We start from the raw sequence: 22,606 nt of genomic DNA, 5'->3' as shown, positions 1-22,606 counted from the left end.
TAATTGAGAGACCTGGGGAGTTCAGGTGGCAAGATCAGCTTTTTGGTTCCCTTCAGCTAGGGGACCCGGTAATCGGAATGAGCACGTAAGTGTCCAATGTAAAATGAATGTAACCTTTGAATGATTAATCTTTGTAATTGTCTAAACAGTTCTCCAGCATTGGAGGTGCTCTTTATTTGGCCAGCCGTCTCTAGTAAGGGTACAGAGTGTGCAATGTAAGCACTATCAGTGTATATGTTAAGCGGATGGTCGGGGAAAGCAGAAAAAACCGCCAGTACTGCTTGCAGCTCTGTTATTTGAGCAGAGGTGCTTTTGGTCATAAATGATACCTCTTTATCTAGATATGTATAAGCTGCTTTGCCAGTGGACAACCCATCAGTGAATACTAATAAGGCATTTGCTATCGGCTGTGATGCTGTGTGTAGGGGAAAAACAAACTCATGCCTGTTAGCAAAATTAAGGAGTTTGTCTGGAGGATAGTGATTATCTAACGTCCCCTTAAAGGAAGCCAGGGAAATGGGCCAAGAATCAGTAGATTGCATGAGCCAATTAATTTGATCAAGGTTATAGGGTTGGATTATTATGTCTGGCTCCTTGCCAAAATAGCATTTACCCCGATCACAGCCTTTTATAATGAGCTCAGCTACAGATTGATAATATGGTTCAATGACCTTTTTAGGAGTGGCCGGTAGATGGATCCACATAAGAGGTGCTGTTTGCCAAAATACAGCTGTAGGGGAGAGTGTTGTTTTACATATAATAAATTTTAGAGGTTTGTCATAATTTATAAAAGTAGTAGCCTGGGAATGAATAGCATGTTCAACCTTGTGTATAGCCTGTCTCCCTTCAGGGGAGAGTTCACGGGGGGATGTGGGATTAGCGTCCCCGTGAAGGATATCATATAGTGGCTTAAGTTCCCCTTTGCTGATTTTCAAATAGGGCATTAGCCAATTGATGTCACCTAGAAGTTTTTGGAAGTCATTCAGTGTCTTAAGTTTGTCTAATCTTAATTCTAATTTTTGAGAAGAAACTTGGGACCCCCTTAATTGGAAACCTAGATAATTGTACGGGTCAGTGAGTTGTACCTTGTCAGGAGCTATTTCTAAACCATTGTTTTGCAGAGCAATGCGCATTTCATCATAGCATTTTAAAACTTCAGTTCCTGCCTTGCCTGCAATTAATATATCATCCATATAATGTATTATATACATGTCAGGCCAGCGGTTTCTTATAGATTGTAGAGCTGTGGCTACAAAAGATTGACACAAAGTAGGACTATTTGCCATCCCTTGGGGCAGGACACGCCACTGAAATCTTTTCATGGGTGCCCTAAAATTTGTTTCTGGCAGGCTGAACGCAAAGCGCTTTTGATCTTCCGGATGCAAGGGAATGGTGAAAAAACAGTCTTTTAAATCTATGACTATTTTGAAATAGCCTAATGGTATGGCGACGGGTGAAGGGAGCCCTGGCTGTAGGGCTCCCATGAGTACCATAGTCCGATTCACTACTCTTAGATCTTGTAGTAATCGCCACTTGCCTGATTTCTTTTTGATAACAAAAATAGGGGTGTTCCATGGAGAGTTACTGGGGACAATATGGCCAGCCTCGAGTTGCTCCTGTACCAACTGTTGTGCGGCTAGCAATTTTTTACTAGTAAGAGGCCATTGATCGACCCATACCGGCTCATCGGAGAGCCAAGTAATTTTTTCAGCATGGGCCACAGGAGTGTCAATGGCCCCTAAGAAAAATGGCCTAAACCTATTCTGTCATTTTTTGGAGGAGTGTTTATAGGTGCCGTTATACCTGTGCTATTCTTTCCTAGTCCCTGACCTGGTATGTATCCTGCTCTTAACATTTGGGTGGTGACCGTGGTGTTGGGACTTCCTATTATTAGCCCTATTTGAGATACGAGGTCCCTTCCCCAAAGATTTATAGGTAGACCGGCTATAACATATGGTTGGATGGTACCTTGATTTCCCTCCTGATCTTTCCAAGTTAATAATTTAGAGCTTCTCTCAGGGTTCTGACTTTGTCCTATTCCCTTTAAATGAGTCATGGTTGTGTCTAAGGGCCAGGTTTCAGGCCAATCTTCTCTTTTTATAATTGTAACATCTGCCCCAGTGTCTATTAGGCCAGAGAACTCCTTGCCATCTAGCCATAGTAGCATAGTGGGCTTTTGTGCTGAAATAATTTTAGTCCAAAAAACGTCAGAGGACCCAAATCCACGATCACCTCTGTACTGCGAGATGGCAGTATTGGCAGTAGAGAGTAAAGGCAGGAGCAGTAATTGTGCAAATCTTTGGCCTGAAGCAATGGTGTTAATATGTTTAGGGGAGGAAACCATGACCTTGATTTCTCCGGCAAAATCATTATCTATGACTCCTGGGAGGACCTGCAGACCGTTCATGGTCGAACTACTGCGGCCTATTATTAAACCAAAGGTATTATCGGGAAGAGGGCCAAATATTCCCGTGGGAAGAGCCTGAACCCCCATTTCCGGGGTTAATACTGTATGGGTGGAGGAACTGAGGTCCAATCTTGCGCTTCCTGCTGTGGCTCTGAGGAGGCTTGAAACGGATTGCTGGTTGACGGAACAAAGCTTACTGCCCCATAGATTTGTTTGGGTTTGGGGGCCTGGGGCTGGCCCCTTTTCCCGTTTCCCTGTATAGGTGGCAAACTGTTGCCCTGGGCATCCATTTTAGATTTGCATTCATTTGCCCAATGATTTCCCCTTTTGCATCTGGGACATAACCCTGGAGCTGGAGTTTTATTATTAGATTCCTTTTTCCCTTTGCAATTTCTTGCAAAATGACCAATTTCTCCACAACTAAAGCATTTTTTCTTCCCTTGTTGAGCTAGAAACTGCTTAACAGTAAAACCCTGCATCGCTGCAGCCATGGCGAGGCCTTGTTGGTAGGCCGCTCCGATGTCAGAGCACAAGCGTATATATCCGCTTAAATCAGTTTTCTTTTTGTATGGCCTTATAGCTGCCTGGCAGGCAGCATTCGCATTTTCGAAAGCTAATTGTTTAACAAAGTCTGTGCCAGCGTCAGCGCTACCAAAAATCCTACCAGCTGCAGTAATGAGTCTATGGACAAAATCTGCAAAAGGCTCATCTGGTCCTTGTTTAATGTTAGTGAGAGAGGAGCTCATATCACCCTTAGTGGGGAGCTTCCTCCATGCTCTTGTACCTGCTGCTTGAATTTGAGCAAAAAGTCCTGGATCATATTGCATTTGATTGTCACTAATTCCATAGTTACCTTCTCCAATTAACATATCAAAATTCCACCCATTATTTGCCTGCATATTGCGTCTAGCAGTATCCTTACAGATTTCTACATATTCTGATTTCCATAGGAGATAGTCCCCTCCAGCTAGAGTTGCTCGAGCCAATGTTTGCCAATCACTTGGAGTGAGCCACTGATCTGTGACCGATTCTAAAATGGCCATAGTGTAAGGAGCCGTGGCTCCGTATTGAGCTACTGCAGTTTTTAATTCCTTTATGACTTTGAAATCAAATCCAGTGTGGTGTCGCCAGGCCTGTCCCTGGGCATCTACTGTTTCCGACACTGGAAATGCCTCTATTTCCTCCAAGCCTGGTATTAGTCCTGACTGAAGGGGAAGTTTGGGGGCCGCTCCTCTGACTGGGGGCCTCTGGCTTTGGGGGCCCTCTACAGAGGGTTCAAGTTCTTTTCTTTGCTTTCCTATTTTTAGCCCCTCTAATTGTCTTATTAATTCCTGATGCTCCTTTTCTAATTGTATTTGTTCTTTTAAATATTCAATTTTATTCCTCAGTTCTTCTCGAGGATTAATAACAGGGTATGCAGAAGGGGGAGCGGAGGGTGAGATATAGGGCGGTGGCCTTGTTTTCAGAGGCGGCCGTTCAGGGTTATGGTATTTGGCTGCCTCTTCTGCCAAGCGATCCCAATTAACCTCTCCCTCGTCAGAATGATTTGCAGTATATTCTGATAGGTCTGGATATGACTTCTTTTTTGATTTCACCGACACTTCTTTAGGTGCCGCAGCTCCCCCTTCTGTAATCTGAAACTCTGACGGCTTACACTTCGGACTGTCCTGTTTTTCTTTCGGTTCAACTACTTCGTCCTCACCGTCATTTTCAAGAGATATTAAATTATCCTCCTCTCGGCTGTCATTTATTTTATTTTTTCTACTTTCCTCCTTATGATTTGTCTTTAAGATATTTTGACCCTTTTTTACTACATTAGCTACTACCAGATCACTATGTCTTTGAGATAAGAGTTCATCTATTAGATTCCAATAAGAGAAGGCGGTTACAGGAACCTTCTCCGGACCAAACGTATCATAAAAGTCTTTTAAGGCATCCCCTACTCTTTTCCACCGTTGTGGATCAATGTTCCCTTCAGTGGGAAACCAGGGACATAAGTCTTTGATATAATCAAAATATTTCAGCAACTGTTTTACTTTAACCTTTACTCCTCGTGCCTTTAATGCCTATCCGAGCTGTTCAACAAAAAGCTCATGTCGGCTCATTTCTTGCCCCATGATCGCCGTTCACTTACCGAGGTGAGGTCAGCGCGGCAGGTTCCCGCGTAGCCTTTTCCTCTTCTCTACTTAGCCGGCTCCTCGAACGACGTCCTTCACTGAGTCCCCCGTTCTCGGGCCCCACGTTGGGCGCCACTTGACCCGTCCCGCAGGTCGAGCAACGAGGACCCTAGAGGGGGAGTGAGGATGAGAAAGGGGCAAGAGGCACAAAGAATGGAGACAAGACAGTGCTCTGATCAAGTCTCGTTTATTCTTCGTCACAACAGCATTTTTGTAGCTCAGGAGAAGAGGAAGTTTTCATTAGGGAGGAGCGCAGCCTAGGGAGGAGCGCAGCCGCACCTGGGGCGTTATCTAACGGATAAGAGTTAAAATGAAGGACAGCAACTCCCAGGAAGAGAAAGAGGGAAGTTGCCCCTAATTAGGAGCAGACAACTATTATGGGATAATGAGGCCACGCCAAGCAGAACTTTAGGATGCCGGTCAGCAAGACTTTAGCCGAGGAACTTTTTAGTTCCCCACAGGAGAGCATACCAATCTTGCAAAAAAAGGACGTGGACAACCTTAGCACCCAGACATACCCACAATATTAACTCATTTTTCTCATTGCACCAGCCCAGGGCACCCACTCATCTCTGCGGCCCAGAACTTGAGATGCTAAGGACTCATGAGGATAGTTCAAGTTCTGCCTCTGCTTTGTTTTCTCCCAGCGTTTTCCAACTGTGAGCTTTCTGTTCCGGGGCTATTGACCTACTGAAGTTTTATCTTGCCTAAGACATGATCCAGGAAGCTCCTCATTGTGCCTCAGTTTAAAACAATATTTCAAAGGAAAAACTATGAGTTAAAATCTTTGACTTGTTGAGGGTGGAGGCTCTGGGGCCCACCCATCCTGTCTCTGCTGTGCTACCTTCTTCTTTTCTAAATGAGTTGGAGCTGATGAGTGCTGTTCCCCCCCGCCCCCCACGTGTTTCCAGCTTTGTGTGGGAAGAAAAGTGTAGGCAAAAATATCCTTTCACTCATTTTATAAAGGTTTTTTTTTTCTTTGTGGTTTTTGTTGTTGTTGTTGAATTTGTTGTTCAGAGGGATATTTCTCAAACTCCAGAAATAAGGTGGTGGGGGTATTCGGATCTCAGAATTTGTTTCTCTGCTATCTACCTATTCCATGCAAAATCCCCCACCTTCTCAGCAGCCTGGGCTCCTCTGGAGCCTGAGCTTTTGGTTTTTATTGAGTACAGCTGCCCAATGTCCTCCTGAAGTGAGTAGGGCAAAGGCGATACTTGAAATCACAGAGTCCATAGTTATAATTCTGACTCTGCCTATTACTAAATCGAGACTTTGGAAAAGTTACTTGAACTTCCCTATCCCTGATTTCCTTAGTTGTTTATTGGGATGATAAGAGCACTTACCTCAGAGGGTTGTCATGGGTATTAAATGAGAACATACTGTACTATTTTAAGTGCTTTCTGTGTATTAACTACAAAAGGCTCCCAGTTTAAGGTAGTTTGACTAACAATTTTTTTGACTTTCTAATGGTGAAAAATGATATACAGAATAAATGACATAAGAGATTGAACCCTTTATTATAAAACAGGCTGTGTATTAAATGATTTTACCTAAATGTAGGCTAATGTAAGTGTTCTGATCACATTTAAAGTAGGCTAGGCTAAGTTATGACATCCATAGGTTAGGTCCACAGTTTCAGTTTACAGTGGATTTACGAGGATGTAAGTTGAGAAGCATCTCTAATTGAATTCTCCATGAACTCCTCGAAATAGGATTTGTTATTATATTTTTTTTACAGAATATGGAACTGAATCACAAAGAAGATGAGTAGTTTTCTCAAGGTCACCTTGTGTTCTGGGCACATTTTCAATACTTTAGTCTCTGGTGGTGGAGAAATTAGGAACCATCTGATCAACAGAGCTCAGCCTGGAGCTGCCACTTAATTGGATAATTTCATTAACGCCAAAGGAATATATCAATGTACATTTCTCAAAATATTAAAAACTTAATCCTCATACAAGGAATAAACATGTGCAACTGTCTGTTTAATTCATGAATGAGGGTTACAGCAGGATGATAAAGTCAGGTCAAAAGAGAATATGAGGGTGTGGTTATTAAATGGGAGGCCCCAGGGAGCCTTGTGCTGATGGAACTGTTCTGTGTCTTGACTGGTGGTGGATGTATGAACCTACACATGTGATAAAACTGTATAGGACTAAATACAAATACACAAATGAGTACAAGTAAAATTGGGGAGTAAGATGGGTGGATTGCACCAACATCAACATCCTGGATGTGATCTTGTACTACAGCTCTGGGAAAACTGGTAAAGGACACTCAGATTTCTTGGTATTATTTCTTACAGGTGCGTGTGAATCTACAAAATCAAAAGTTTACTTTAATAACAAAATAACTAACTCAGGTAAAAAGAGAATATGAGGAATTCTTTTTAACGAGGCAGTGGAAAGAAGGAAATAGGAGATAAGATTGCTAAATTAAATACAAAACTTGTTATATACTATGAAGGAAAAAAAAACCCATGGTCTTTGGGGTTATCTTCTCCATCAGGTGGAAAAGGAAGTCATCACTCATCAGTTCGAAGAACTATAAAATGTTTGGCCCTAATTAGAAGTGCAAACAAAATTGCACACTCCAGAATTTCTCAACTTTGGCACTATTGACATTTGTGGCCCAGAAAACTGTGTTGTGGGGACTGTACCGTGCGTTATAGGATGTTTAATGGCATCCCTGGCCTCTCCCCATGAGATGCCAATAGCTGTCCTCCAACTGACAACCAAAACATCTCCAGATGTGTGCTGGGGTAGTCATCCTGGTTGAGAGCCATGATTCTAGACTGTAGGGCCCACAGAGTCAGAAGACTTTCAGGTGAACTTATTAGGAAGTACTCCTAGCGTGACATGAATCATCTTTTGACACTATTCCCAAGTTTCGGATAATTGTTCTTTACAAATAAAACTACCAATTACAGGGTCACTGTGCTGGGCAGAAACACAATACACCCTATCAGGAGTCACAGACTTAGCAGTACAGGAGCCTTGGAGATTCAGTAGTCCTGGTTCAAACTCCTCATTTTACAGCTGAGCAACAGGAGTGGAGAAGGCTTCCCCAAAGACAAACAGCTAATTCATGATGGCGTGTGTTCAGTTAAATCTTGTCTTATCCCAAAACAGATTTGAGGCAGTCATTTTGGAGTCATTAACACTTCTGAGCACCGATTATGTGCCAGGTACTGTACTAGGCTCCAGGTTGGATGATGACTAATACTGGGTTTCTGTCCTGAGAGAACTGGTAGTCTTACTGGAAAGATGAGGCTGTGGGCAGATCATTCCTGGAGATGCATATTCAGCAGTGAATAGAAATGATGTGCAGGTGGGTGGGAGAAGATGGCCTCAGGGCCTCAGGGCCTCAGGGCCTCAGGGCTAATGGCCCAGGGCAGAGCATAAATACATTTTCTACCTGCTTTAAAAGAAAATTTTCTTTGTGAATAAGAGCAAAACAGTCTTTAGAAAAAAAGAGACTTTATTAAAACCTTTCCTGCGAACATCTTTCCCAATTAGAACAATAATAATGGATTGAGGAAATAATATGGAAAAAGCAAAAACTCTCCATTTCAGGTGTGCAGAGGGTGTCGGCAGATGGGCAATTCCTTGTGTGCATTGCTTTTGAAAAATTGGGCCTTAATTTATATGTAAGTAACAATGCTATGTTCACCTCCTTTTCTACCTACTACAGTTGTCTTTATTAGTCTATATTGTATAGTCTATATTGTATAGAATTTTGCTCGTAAGTATTACTTTTATATTATGGCCAGGTTCTGAGATTACTGGCAGGCCCAGAAGAGAATGATAAAAGATGGGGTTGCAGGAATGGGGAGCTGTAAAAAACAAGGGAGCAGGTGGATAGCCAAGAGATCAAAGCTAGGACAGGGCGGGCTAGTGAGGAGACTGTAACTGCAAGACGGAGAACAGAAGACCACTGGAGCCCAGGGAAGAAGAAAGCAAGTGGGCTAAACCGCGCAGTGTTCAGAGCATGTGGTGCCAGCGGCTCATTGGTACCAGTCATCACGGACTCTCAGGGGGCTGACTATACAGGGAGCTGAACCTGGGATTTCCAGGCTGGCTGCACCAGGGCCCCTGTGCTTGGCCCAGGGAGGACATGGCCTCTGGGATCGAGACTTGGATGCTAACTGCCAAACAAAAACTTGGCAGAGCGTCAGTCCGGGCCTGGAAGAGCATTGACTTCACACACTGTAGCAGCTTAAGGAAGGAATCTTCCGACTTCAGCATCCTTCAAGCCCTGGCCTCCTTCCTGGGATTCTATGGCAGGGTCCAGGGAGAGGTAACGTGGAAAATACAGACCGGTGGGACTTCAGAGGAGGATTGGACAAAATAAGGGAAAGAGTTAGGTGCAAGGGGGCGGGTGCTGCTCGGAAGTTCTTTGGAGTTGAGCAAGCTTTCCTGGGGAAACCCTTTCTGGAAAGGAGAAAAATAAGCTGAGGTGTAATCACAAGGATTATATGAAGATGAAGATAATATTGAAAATGAACCAAGACAAAGATTTGCAGATCCTCAGATTTTATTATCAGTTCAGCTTCTTAAAGCAAGTGGCTCTGGATAACCCAAGACCTGTGGCTTTTCTGCTCTCCTTACTTTTCTGGATAATTAGATTAGAACTCTCTAGCATCCTTAAGAATAGCTTGATAGGGAAAGGGAAAAAGAGGTGGTTTTCCTCTCCCTGGGATAAAAGGTGTAGAGTTTAGTTTGCCCCTGGGGTTTAGGGCCTTTTGCAATATTTAAAAGAAGAGAGACATTCTCAGGACAAAGAGTAGAGGTGCAATAGCCACTGGCTGTCCCATAAGCATCCCTCCCTACCACTCCCCGGTGTCAGAAGGATGTGGATGGTTATGGTGTGGGGTGAAGGGGGAGGGTCTGGGTTGATGAGAAGTTGTCATTTTAGAGTATTAATTTTTGCAAACATTTCCTGGGGGTGTCAGGCTGTGACTGGGAGTAGCATGAGTGGTTTGAGGTAATTCGATGCTACTAACTAATAAAATTCCTCATGGGCTGTAGCTGAATCATATCCGTCTTAATGTCTGTTGATTTCCCCAGGACCTAGGGAATCCATAGCTACAGAGGATTTGGACCTAATGGCCGTAACAGAATAAAAGAGAATTTGGTTAATAGTAGCTATTATATACTAACTCTTCTTAGCACTCTCTGTGTACATGCTGCGTGGATTGTTTCACTTGATTCTCATAGCCATCCTGTGAAGTAGGTGCTATAATCTCATTTCATAGACCAGGAAACAAAGGGTTAGTGAGAATAATCAGCTTGCCCCAAGGTCCCATGGAGTAACTGCAGGAGGTGAAATTCAGGCTCTTAGGAGCCTTGACTTCCCTGCTGCTTGAAGTCACCTTTAGCTTGTCCCCTGATGAGTGGTTGGGCCCACCCAGACCAGGTTGTACCTTGCTCAGACCTTGTTCTGTGCTACACTGGTCGCAGGGCTCACTTTAGTATCAGGTTCAAGTTGTGTCCCATTAACCTGGGACCTGGCGATGAAGTGAAGTTGAGAAGCTCCAAAGCTGTCTCACGGAGTAAACCTATGCTGTTCCCTAGCCATGTGTACATATAACGGGACTCTGTGACAGATGGGTTTTCCAGTGTGCATTCAGGGGCTAGCTCCTGATCTCTCCTCACAAAGATTTTGAGTGGCGCTCTCAGCTGAAAAGGAAATGTGGAATTCCTTTTCTGCTTCATCCAGAGCCCCGACTCCTTTTGTCCTCATTCTGCCTCCTTTGCTGTCCCGTGTCCCACCCCGGTTTACCATAGTGTTAATTAACATGAGAGTTCTGCACTTCTTTATCTGCAGTCGTGCAACATCTGCACTCTGACTACATTTTCTGAGGCTATAGTGTGGGGCGACAGCCAGCTCCCTTCCCAGTGTGCCATTGTTCAGGTCCACACAATGGTAAGAGTGTTTGAAGGTCACTCGCTTTTGAGGTGAACTCCACAAAGTGCCTGCTGCAGATGCTGTTATGCCCAAGTGGCTTTTCTTGCGCTCCACCTCATTCTGTGGTGTGGAGAAGAGGGGGGAGAGAGAGGCCAAGCAGGTGAGTTATATGGACTATTGGGGCTTTTAAGAAAATAAATTTTCCATCCAAAAATCAATGCTCTCTAGGGAGACTTAACTGTGGGCTGAAAGTTAAGTGACAGGACGCACACTATTTTCATGACTCTGGAATCCAGAGTAGGAAGGGGTTTCCATCCTCGTAGCACTGGACTACGAGGTCCTGAGGATAGGGGCACCACCTCATTGATTGTGTTGTCTGCTTAGCTCATGTCTCCATCAGGAGCAGCTAACTGACCAGGAATCCCTGACATCTGCTTTAATCCCAAAATGCTTATCTGTGAGAGAGCTTTCAGCTGCAAGCAACAGAATTCCCCCAGGCGCTGCTGTACAGTCGGGAATTTGTCATCTCCCCTAGCAAGCAGCTGGGAGGCAGGAGTGCACCAGAGTTCATTAACTTTACTGTGCAGTCAGGTCAGCCTTCCGGGTCTCCTTCCCTGTGAGGACAGGTCTCTCCTGGTTCTCATGCACCACCGCTCACAGTCAGGGAGCGCAGTCTTTGCCTTTGTCTCCTTCCCAAAAGCCCCCTAGAAGATGGCATTTACATCTCATGGGACAGATGAAATCACACGCTCACCACAGAACAAATCACTGGGGAAGTAGAAGCTATCACCATGACCCTCTCCAACCAGACATGCTTTGGCCCACTCAGGCTGGAGAGGGGCTGCTGGGGAGCTGGGGGAGCCAGAGCTGGTCTTTCAGCCTCTGTCACAGGAAATGGGGTCTGTCAAAAAGGAAGAGGATGGCTGCTGGGTGGGCAGTGGGCAAGAGCCCAAAGGTGATGAGAAGTGGGGGACAACAGGGACTGTCTTACTTCTCTTGCAGGTTCAAAGTGCTTCCATCACCAAATGCCCTTGTCCTTATTCCCCCGGTTTTGGTCATCAGCCCTTTGCCCTCTTGCCTTTGTCCTCGCTCAGAGACACAATAATCCAAGGTCTCTGCTGGTTCAAGATGTGCTGCACAGGTCTTATGTGTAGGCGAGAGAGGAGATGATGGGAGGGCTATGTCTGGGGAGGGGCTCAGAACAGGCAATTCAGACCTTGATATATCCTCTCTGGCCCAGGGGTCACATGGAAGGTTTCCCTGCAGCAGGTGCATATTTAGACTTCAGTACAGCTGCCACAGAATTGCTAGCAGGGTCAGACCTTTTCTAACAGATGTTGGGATGAATAACTATCCAGCCCCACCACCCCTACTCCATACTGCCCTACTAACTCTGAGTATTACTGCACATGATAACTCAAATTGGCCCCAGGCATAGAAGTCATGTTTGTGTCATTGCAGAGCATCGTTAGGTACTAACTGAATTCCCACGTGTGATCCCTGAGAGCAGGATAGGAAAACTCCCATTACGCCAGGTGCGTTGGTTTCCTGTTGCTGTTATAACAAATGACCACCAACTTAGTGGCATAAACAATTTATTATCTTCCAGTTCTGTAGGTTAGAAGCTTGATGTAGTCTTGCCAGGTTAAGGTGTTGATAAGGCTGTGCTCATTTCTGGAAACTCTAGGGGAGAATCTATTTCCTTGCCCTGCCCAGCTTCCAGAGGCTGCCCGCATATCTTGGTTCATGACCCCTTCTTCCACCTTCAAAGCCAGCAACATTGCATCTCTCTGTGCCGTTCTTTAGTAGTCACATTGCCCTTTGATTTTTACTCCTCTGGCTCCTTCTCCCACTTTTAAGGACTCTTGTGATACATTGGATCCACTTGGATAATCCAGGATTGTCTACTTTAAAGTCAACCTTAATTGGAATTAGCAGCCTTAATCCATCTGCAACTTTAATTCCTCTTTGCCATGTAACCTAATATATTCACAGGTTCTGGGGGTTAAGATTGGTTTTTGGGGGAGCATTATTCTGCCTACCACACTGTGTCTCCTATAAGAGTTATGATCAAAAGGTAGAGAGCTGCAGGGGGAAGAGATCTGCCATTTATTGAGCACCTACTATGTATCAGACAGTAAACAGGTGTTATATAGAGATAATCTCATTTAATCTCCTAACATCCAATCCATAATTTACAAGCGAGCAAGTGCTGCTCAGAGAGGTTTAGTGAATTAAAGTCACAAAGCTGGTGACTGTGTCCTCTGGTCCATGTTGCCTTCTGTTCCCCTTCTAGGCCCAGCGGCTTCAAAATGTATGTGAGCACCTGTAAGTGTATATGGGGGTGAGAAGCAAAAACATAATAAGAAGTCACATCCTGAACTCGATGCTAAGGAGAATCTTCAACTTAAAATAGATGAGAGCAGCAACCAGAAGTAGTGACTCATCCTAGGAGGACGGATGACCTCCAGTGGATGACAGAAGGCCATCAGGGGGCACGTAGACTCGGGAGACCCATCTGGACTGCACCGCAGACAGCTCTCATTTGCTCAGGTGATTTACTTGCCTGGTGTAACAGCACCTTTGGAGTCTGGTCAAGGCAGGAGCTGGGTAAGCATAAGGTCTCAGTTTTTTTATCCAGTCCTGTGGAAAGGGAGGGCTCGGGTGTAATGACAGATAGCAGAGTGATCTTACTGTTCCCAGCGTCGCTACTCCAAAGCCTGGGTGGTGCAGCCTCAAAATCTTCTTTCTGCTCTGATTCTATGCTCACTAAGCAACTTTGTGCCTGATTTGGTCTTTTACATATAGCTGATTGGCTCTTCTGCAAAAGCATGATTTTAAACCTTGCCAGGCCCCGATAACTGCAAGGTGAGCATTTGACTCAGTCTGAATTGGCCTCTTCTCTCATGGCCTTGGTTTAACCATTTGGAACCTTCCCCACCCGCTCCTGTCGCTGGCCCTGTCCTCTTGGGGAGCCCCTCCCCTCTGCCTTCTGCTGATAAACGGACGCATACATTCTTCAAATTGGTCCTTCAAACGTTTCTGATTTTTTTTTCTTTTTTAATCTTTTTTTGGATTTTTTTCTCATTTCTGATATTTTCCCCCTCTGCTAGTTTGGAATTTTTCCATATTCTAGTGGTTATCCTAAAGTTCTAACACATAAAGTTAATTTATCAAAGTAACAAAGTTCCTGTGTTACTTTGATCCCTTCCTATAAAAAAGACACCAGTGGCTGAGCACAACATGTGGGGCTCTGCCCCAGGCCTCAAAGTTTAGTGATTCCCAAGACCCTGTCAGGAGGTGGGAGGAATTGGATTGCAAACGGGAGCCTGTGTGACACCAGGCTTCTCTCCTCCCCCAAACATGGCCATTTTCATTGGAAAAAGGATTCGGCCACCTGCCACCTGCTCTGGTTTCTGCCGGTCCTTTCTCTTTGATGACTAAGTGTATGAGTTTCCTAGGGTTGTTGTAACAAAGTACCACAGACTGGGTGGCTTAAAACAACAGGAATTTATTCTCTACCAGTTCTGGAGGCTAGAAGTCTGAGATAATGGTGCAGGTTCCTTTTGGAGGTTTTGAGGGAGAATCTGTGCCCTTTCCTAGGTCCTGGTGGTTTGCTGGCAAACTGTAGGCTTGCTTGGCTTGCAGAACTGCCTTGATCTCTGCTTTCATACGGCTTCTCCTGAGGTGCATGTGTCTACGTTCAAATTTCTCCTTTTTATAAGGAAACTAGTCTTCTTGGATTAGGGCCCCCCTAATGCCTCATCTTACCTAATTACATCTGTGACAACTCTTCCTCCAAATAAGGTCATATTTGGAGGTCCTGGGGGTTAGGACTTCAATGTATGAATTTCTAGAGGACACAGTTCAACCCATTATGCTAGGTAATACTTTTAACATGTTTGTGAAAAAAAAAAAAAATCACAGTGTATCTAAACGGTACTTTTGAACCTACAGGTTTAACCCCAATGGTACTAATAAAGCATTACAATGTTTTTCCCCAGTTTTATCAAGCTATAATTGATATATACTATTTCGTAAGTTTAAGGTGTACAATATGATGATTTGGTATACAAAAATATGACAAAGGGACTAGCACAATAAGGTTAGTTAACACAGCCATCACCTTTGTGTGTGGTGTGTGTGTGTGTGTGTGTGTATGTGGTAAAACCTTTTAAGATCAACTCTCCTGGTAACTTTCACGTATACAATACAGCATTGCTAACTATAGTCATCAAGCTGTACGTCTCCAGAATTTATTCATCTTATAACTGGAAGTTTGATCACCTCCTCCCCCACCCCCAGTCCCTGGCAATCACCATTCTATTCTGTTTCTGTGAGTTCAGTTTTTTTTTTTTTTTTCAAAAGGGTAGATGGCAATTTTTATCGTTACTACAAAAGCAATTTTTTTTAAAACTTCAGTTGTTTGAATACTTGCAAGAGCAGACTAAGGGCTTAATCCTCAAGTTCAGTTTTGTTTTTTTTAAGATTTCACATATGAGATCATACAATATTTATCTTTGTCTGGCTTATTGCACTTCACATAATTCCCTCAAGATTCATCCATGTTGTTGCAAATGGTAGGGTCTCTTGGCTTCTTTCTTTCCTTTTTTTTTTTTTAAAGAACATTTCTGAAGCTTTAATTTACAAAAGCTTTAAAGACATAATACCCTCTGTTTTGCAAATAATGTTTTATTTAAAAAGGACCACCCAGTTACAGCACTGCAACATCATGAATAAAAAAATGTACAAGGAAAACAAACCAATGTGACTAACATTTGGAGATTTGCTAATATTACTGATTGAAGTATAGATAACACAGATCATAACTTGTAATCCATTGTTTATGGGTAGAGTTAATGATTACCAAAATGCCTTCCTACACATGCTGTGGTCTACTCATATATTCTGCATGGCTAACTACTTTACAGTCTCTTTTGTCAATATACATAAAGTAGATTGCAAAGATATACACAAAAAATAAACATTACACTCCTTAGGTAATTTTATTAGCTATATATTACCTATATGTATATATATAATATATATACACACACACACAACTAATATATTCTGTTGCTGTGCACCAAATCTCTCCATTCTTGATCTTTGTAACAACTATGAAAGCACATTTTTTTTTTTTGTCTTCTAATTTAATTTGGTACAAAATATACTTAAAGATTTGCTGTGTTTGGACTTTAATGAAATTGATTGGTGGAATCAACAAATCAGTCGCTCATATGTATGGCTATATATATTTTTAAATTAAAATAAGGGTGAACAGTGATGGAATGAAAAGAAGCAGATCCAGGGAAATGTGCTGTCATAAAACAACTGCAGCCTCAAGATCTCGGAGACCAGTTTCCCGACAATAAACGTCCATTCACAAACAAGGGATTTTTCCTGAAGGATGTAAAGCTGGTTTGAAAAAGTTCTTCGGTCACAGAGCAATCTACTCATGCCAGTTAGAAACTGACAGACACTAGATGTACTTGGAAGATTAAACACGTCTACAGCAACAGCAGTTGTTACGGTCCTCAGTAGTTTTTTGTCATTTTTTTTTTTGTAGTCTTGCTGAACCAACCATTTGCACAATGTATGTGCTATATCCTGTGGGTCAGTGGATTGAGCGTCAGCCTGCAAACCAAGTGTTGCTGGTTCGATTCCCAGTCAGGGTATATAATTAGGTTGCACGTCAGGTCCCCAGGTGGAGGCGCATGACAGGCAACCACACAGTGATTAAAAAAACAATAATAATAAAAAATAAAATAAGATAAAACAATGAGTAAATACTTTATAAATTTGGCAGATGGTCATTTTTCCAGCTAAAAGCAAAAAAGCCAAAATTTCTGATAAAACAGAGGATCTGAGTCAGAATCACTTTCTAAAGTTCAAACTTGATGGACCGTAATCTCAAATAGCAGAGAACTCCTGCAGAATGGAAGGGAGACATGAAACCAGGAAAAAAATTGCAGTCAATGCTAGTTAACTTAGGAAAGGGGAAACGCAAACCAAGCCCAGGTTGTTCAAGTTCATATGATGCAGCTTTTCCACTCTCTGTCACACACGCCTGCTAACCAGTATATTAAGTTAAGGCCAAATTTAACCTGAATGCCTTTCTGTTTAAGCTCTAAGATAGGAATGGTCATACTTAGTACAGAAAGACAAAAAATAAAATGGACTATGAAAGAAAAAAAAGTGCTGTCTTTTGTTCAAAGGATTCACCCAGAGATAAAGCCTATATACAACTTATATGTAGCTCAAATGAAATAGAACTAAAAGGACTATTTCACATCATGACAGCTTGTTAGCTTTTTCTTCATATACATTCCCTGCGCCATTCTGTACGTGGGATGAACTAGAACCACGGCCACACCAATGACCACAATATGTGGCATCATCAGTATGATCTTCGAAGAACATTTCTCTCATTTTGAAAAAGGCCATTCCTGTGAGCAATGAATCAGATCCTGCCTGATGTTTGTGGTCCTATCTGTTCCAGCTCTCACTGTTCAGCAACTTCCTGTAAACCACCGTTGAGACTTGCAGCTCTTTATGAGGTACTTCAAATCATAAGTGACAGGGGGAAAAAGAAATCGAGGATTGCAAAGAAGTCAAGTTCTTCTTCAGGCGAGTTAGACTTGGTCAGGATTTTGATTAAGTAGCCAAAGTAATAGTCATTATGAAATAATAAATTGACCTCTTCACAGAGGGCCACTCCGTATGTCCTAAGAAGTTCTGCAAAGTACTGAGCCTCAATTCCTTCCCCCTAATGTTTTCTAAACTGGATACCAGATGTTGTTAGTAGCTCTATAGAATCTTGGGCATCCATGTCTTCTGCCAAATTAAATTTAAAATTAAACTGGAAAGTTGAAGTTCCTGGAGGCTATTCTTCCTGCTCATTCATAAATGTCAGTCCTAGCTGAATGATCTTTAACAAGTCTACATTACACCACAATAGCTGGTCCTGATAGTTGGCATTGCTCCTGAATTTTCCAATAGGCCTTGCAACCACTCCTGGAAACTCAGTGTTCATAGCAACATAATTATATTTTTTAATAATTTGATGAACTTTCTTCATCTCTTCATCCAGGTTGCAAGACCAAACTTCACAGATTCTTTGGCTATGATCTACCATTGCTGCTGGCATAGTGAGGGCCCAAGGAGGCTAGCTGCCAAGCATCAAAATATTATACTCAATTGAATATGTTTCATAAAATACTTTATCTTTTGTTTGTGTATTTGAGTCACAAGCTCACCCTTCTCCTCCTCCTACTTGCCCTAGAGATGGCCCCTGGTGGCAGTGGGCAGCAGAGGCGGATGCCCCAGAGACACTTTTCACCCACCAAGGGGAAAAGGAAAGCCAAAGCTGCACCTCACTGTACTGCACCCTGGCTTCTCTTAGTTTCTTTCTTTTTATGGCTGAGTAATATTCCATTGTGTGTGTGTGTGTGTGTGTGTGTGTGTGTGTGTGTGTGTGTGTGAGAGACATTTCTTTATCCATTTACTGTAGTCATTGATGGACACTTAGGTTGTTTCTATGCTTTGGCTCTTACAAATAATCTTTAGTGAACTTGAGGATGCAGATGTCTCTTTGAGATAGTGACTTCAGTTTCTTCAGACACATACCCAGAAGTGCTATTGCTGGATCACATGATATTTCTAGTTTTAATGTTAGGAGGAACCTCCATACTGTTTTCTGTAGTGGCTGCACCAATTTACATGCCCACCAACAAACTGTGCGTGAGGGTTCCCTTTTCCCCACATCCTCGCCAAAACTTGTTATTTATGGTTTTATTGGTGACAGCCATTCTGACAGGTGTGAGGTGACATCTCATTGTGGTTTTTATTTGCATTTTATTGATGATTAGTGATGTTGAACACATTTTTATGTACCTGTTGATCATTTGTGTAGCTTCTTTGGAAAAATACTTATTTAGGTCCTTTGTCCATTTTTTAATTGTGTTGCTTGGGTTTCTTTGTTGTTGTTATTTATTTGTTTGCTGTTGTATGAGTTCCTTCTATATTTGGGATATTAACACCTTATCATATATATGATTTGCAAATATGTTCTCCCATTCACTCCATTGGCGGCCTTTTCACTTTTTGATGGTTTCCTTTGCTGGGTTTTTTAGTGGTGTAGTCCCACTTATTTATTTTCGCTTTTGTTGCTTATTTATTTATGCTTTTAGTATCAAATCCAAGAAATCACCATCAAGACCAATGTCAAAGAGCTTTTTCCCTGTTTCCTCTAGGAGTTTTACAGTTTCAGGTCTTACACTGAGATCTTTAATCCATTTTGAGTTCTGTGAGTGGTGAGTTTTGTGAGAGGTCTGATTTCATTCTTCTGCTTGAGGATATCCAGTTTTCCCAACACCATGTATTGAGGAGTCTGTCTTGCCCCTACTAAAGCATTACACTGTATGTGAAGGCCTCCCTGGCCAGCTGGCCTCCGTTACTGCCTCACAGGTGGTCTGAACAGAGACCATGGTACCCTCCATCTAGCGCCAGGTGTGCACCATTCTCTGCATTTCCATGGAAGAACATTTTATTTCCAGGGGATAGCTTGTATCACAATTCTGTGGGTACCTGTGCTTACCCAGAAGTACGTTTTATTAGGTGCACCTACCTTAAATTTGTGTTTGTTTCTTCCATCTTCCTGTTCCACCCATGGCAAACAGTGGCTCCCTAAGACATGGTTGAATGATGGGACATCTTAATCCCTGGCTTTTCTCTGAACTGGCATGGAAACCCATCCCTCATCTCTAATGGGGGCAGAGGAGACTGGGGCAATTTATCAGTCACTGCTTTCATTGTTCAGTTAGCTAGAAAACTGCTTTCTGTGATCCTAAGAACTCTGAAGACTATGAAATCATTTTCATAACAGCTTTTAGGAGGAAAGAACACTGAGAAGGTTAAGTATGCACATCAATTTGAAAATATACTCTAATTTCAGAAACAAAAATGTGATGTTTGAAATTCAAGGTGTACGGTCATGTGCCACTTTAACAATGGGGATACATTCTGAGAAATGTGTCATTAGTTGATTTCGTCATTGTGCAAACATCATTGAGCACGCTTGCACAAACCTGGAGAACATAGCCTCCTGGATACCGAGGCTGTATGGTATAGCTTATTGCTCCTGGTCTACAAACCTGTACAGCACGTTACTGCATTGAATACTGCAGGCAGCCGTAACACAACGGTAAGTATTTGTGGTATAAAAGATCATAGGAAATCACCACCATACGTGTGGTCTGTCTTTGACTGAAACATCCTCATGTAGCACATGACTGTGCTCTCTTTCTCAGTGTTTTCTGAGTGCTGTTGCTAAGAGTATAGTGGAAAGTAAGTCAGACATACTCCCTGCCTTCAGAGAGCTTGTCCTCTAATACCAGAAGAAGCATTAGCTAAATCATTAATGAGACAGTCATGAGTGTGCAAAGGGCTTTGAACTTGAGATACACTGCACTGTGGGAGGGAATATGTGGGAGCCTTGGGTTCACTACTTTGTCTCCTTAGTTACTTAGTACATGTCTAGAGACCTCCCGTTTCTTTTTTTGTATGAGACCTCTTTTTTTTTTCTCTACTTTTGCCAGGGAATTGTGTTAGCCTCACTATAGCCCATGTGCTGGGTTCCCGACTTGCACACAATCTAAATGATTGATGGATGGGATTGAAGAATGAAATGTCAAGCCCCTTCAGGGCAGGGACCAAGCCTCATCTGTCTGGTTCCCCCACAGGGCCCATCAAGTAACAGCACAAAATGATCACTGTCTACTCAGCGAAGGTTCACGAGTCATCTCCTGCTTCCCTTTATGGAAGATCAGCTAGCATGGCAAGGCACCTACTAAGTGTTGGGCCTGCTCTAGCTACTTTATAAGAGAGAAGATATACAGACGTAACTTACCCAATATCAAGTAACCAGTAGGCGAGGGTAAGGGACTTGAACCCCTGCTCTGACAGCAAAACCAATCCTCATTATACTCTAGCACCTTAGCACTAGATATAAGAGGCTAAATTGAAAGAAAAATGTGGTGAATACATGAATCTGGTTCCTTTTAAAAATTCCAAAAGGTCTTGCCTCTTGTGGCCCAACTCCACTTCCATTGCCCACAGATATTAATTTCTGTCTGTCTCAATGCCTCCTCTTCACCCAGCCAGTCATCCTGCTGCCCTGGAGACTGTTGATGACCTTTGCCTGGGGAACGCCATCCTGCTTTCTCTGTCCCCTGTGCCCCAGAAATGGAGTCTGGGTTGATCGGCCTGTGACCATTGGTAAATTGACTTGTGACTAAGAGACTAGTCATGGGTCGTTGTGAATCAAGCTATTGAATACTGTTCAAGGTTAGGGGATTTTCCGAAGTGAATCCAAGTGTTGTCGTCAGGTCTCACTGGCCCCTGGGTACAGCTGGGCTTGCATGAGAAGTAACGAGCGAGTTGCATGGTTTCTTGCCACGACTTGTCCTCTCAGGACCTGAGCCCTTGGCAGCCTCCCAGAGCATTTCCGTGGGTCTGCAGTGCTTGCCCCACAAGTAAATCCTGTCAGCTGCTGTACTGCTACCGTGGGGTCCTGCTTTTACTTTTTCGTTTTTGACTTTCTGCTTAAAAACCTGCACCCTCCCTCGCTACCCTTTCGCACACACCCCCCATTCCGGGCACTGACCTGTCGTCCAGGCACATTTATATTTGCAGCATTTATTTCGCCCACTTCCAGTGGGCACTGAAGTTATTACCACTCTCGAGCAGTGATTCTTAACCAGGCGATTTTGCCCCCTAGGGGATGTTTGGCAAGGTCTGGAGACATTTTGGTTGTTACAACTTGGGGGTGCCCGCTGTTGGCACCTAGTGAGTAAGGTCAGGGGCTCTGCCAATCACCCTGCAATGCTTCGGACACCGCTCCACAACACAGAATTGTTTGTCCCCAGACGTCAATGGTGCTGAGAGCGAGAAGCCCTGTTCTAGAGCCGACATACCCAGAATGAGCAGGATTATGTTATAAAGTAGGGGAGGACCTCTTCCCTTTATGTGTTAGGTAGTACTTTTAGAGAGGGCCTCCAAGTAGCATTGCTAGTATCCCGTGTCTTAGATAATTTGTGGCAAATAGCTTTCTGAGATCTTGCTTACGGCCCCCTCCTCTCCATGGGGTCAGGTTGTGGAGAGAAGACAAATCTGAAGGGCAAATAATGATTCTCTTTAGAGTCGTTTCTCTCCTCCGACCTTGAGGCTTGGCTCTCCTCATTGCTGGGTGAGGCCTACTGGGCCTGGCTTCCTTCCTTAAGGTGAGTTATTTGGGGGGAGGCTCCTTAGTTCCTAATGCAAATATGCTGCTAGCACCCACCAGTTTGCCCTGACTTGTCTGAACACCAGGGCAGAGCCCAGCTTAAGCTCAAATGGGTGAGAGAATCTTTTGCGAATTGCCGTCCAGGTACCAGGGAACTTGGATGAGTGCTATAGAAGGACATAGCTGTGGTTTACCCTGTGTGTCAGCTGGGACTTTCTTGTTCACAAGTGATAAACTAATCAACATCCATCCAAACAAAACTAAGCAAAAAACGGGGCTGTGTTGGCTCAGGGAACAGAAAAGCAAAGGGTAGGGCTGGCTTGGGGGCAAGGCAGGATTCAAGGCTCAGATGTTCAAGGATGCCCTGCCCTCCTCTTCATCTCTCAAGGCCCCTTTTCCTTTGTGGGTTCCATTGTGTCCCCTCACAGTGGCCAGACCACTGCTGCAGCCCCACCTCACAGCTCTCAGGTTCAAGTCCAATGGCAAAGAGAGAGGCTCTTTTCCCATAGATTTGCTGACTCGTGTCTGGTGACGCCCCTGAACCAATCACATGGTTCCCGAGAATGCAGAGAGGTGATTGGCTTTGCCCTTGGTCACGTGCTCCAACCCAGACCACCTGGTCTGAAAATGGAAGGAGGGTTATTGGGAAAAAGATAGTTCAGTTTGGGGGGCATATGATTTAAGAACGTTAGGGTATACAATGGACTGTGGGATTATTACATAGGTCGAAGGGGATCTCTAGTGAAGAATATATCCTTTCAAAATAAGAGAAAGGACTGATAATTTTGTATTTCAGCAAATTGGAATTACACAGTGTGGGCAGGAGGA

General features: G+C 43.4%; 1 protein-coding gene and 1 pseudogene across 2 annotated transcripts in view; one reads left to right on the top strand and one right to left on the bottom strand.

Moving 5' to 3' along the window:
* Positions 1-22,606, top strand: part of BAALC (BAALC binder of MAP3K1 and KLF4) — an 88,229-nt gene that overhangs the window by 27,075 nt on the left and 38,548 nt on the right. The window lies entirely within an intron of this gene.
* LOC150004129 (CCR4-NOT transcription complex subunit 7 pseudogene) lies at positions 16,789-17,644 on the bottom strand (annotated as a pseudogene).

Source organism: Furipterus horrens, unplaced genomic scaffold, assembly GCF_987537825.1.
Source record: "Furipterus horrens unplaced genomic scaffold, mFurHor1.1.pri manual_scaffold_7, whole genome shotgun sequence".
Taxonomy (NCBI): Eukaryota; Metazoa; Chordata; class Mammalia; order Chiroptera; family Furipteridae; genus Furipterus; species Furipterus horrens.
This window is presented reverse-complemented; position numbering and strand designations above follow the sequence as displayed.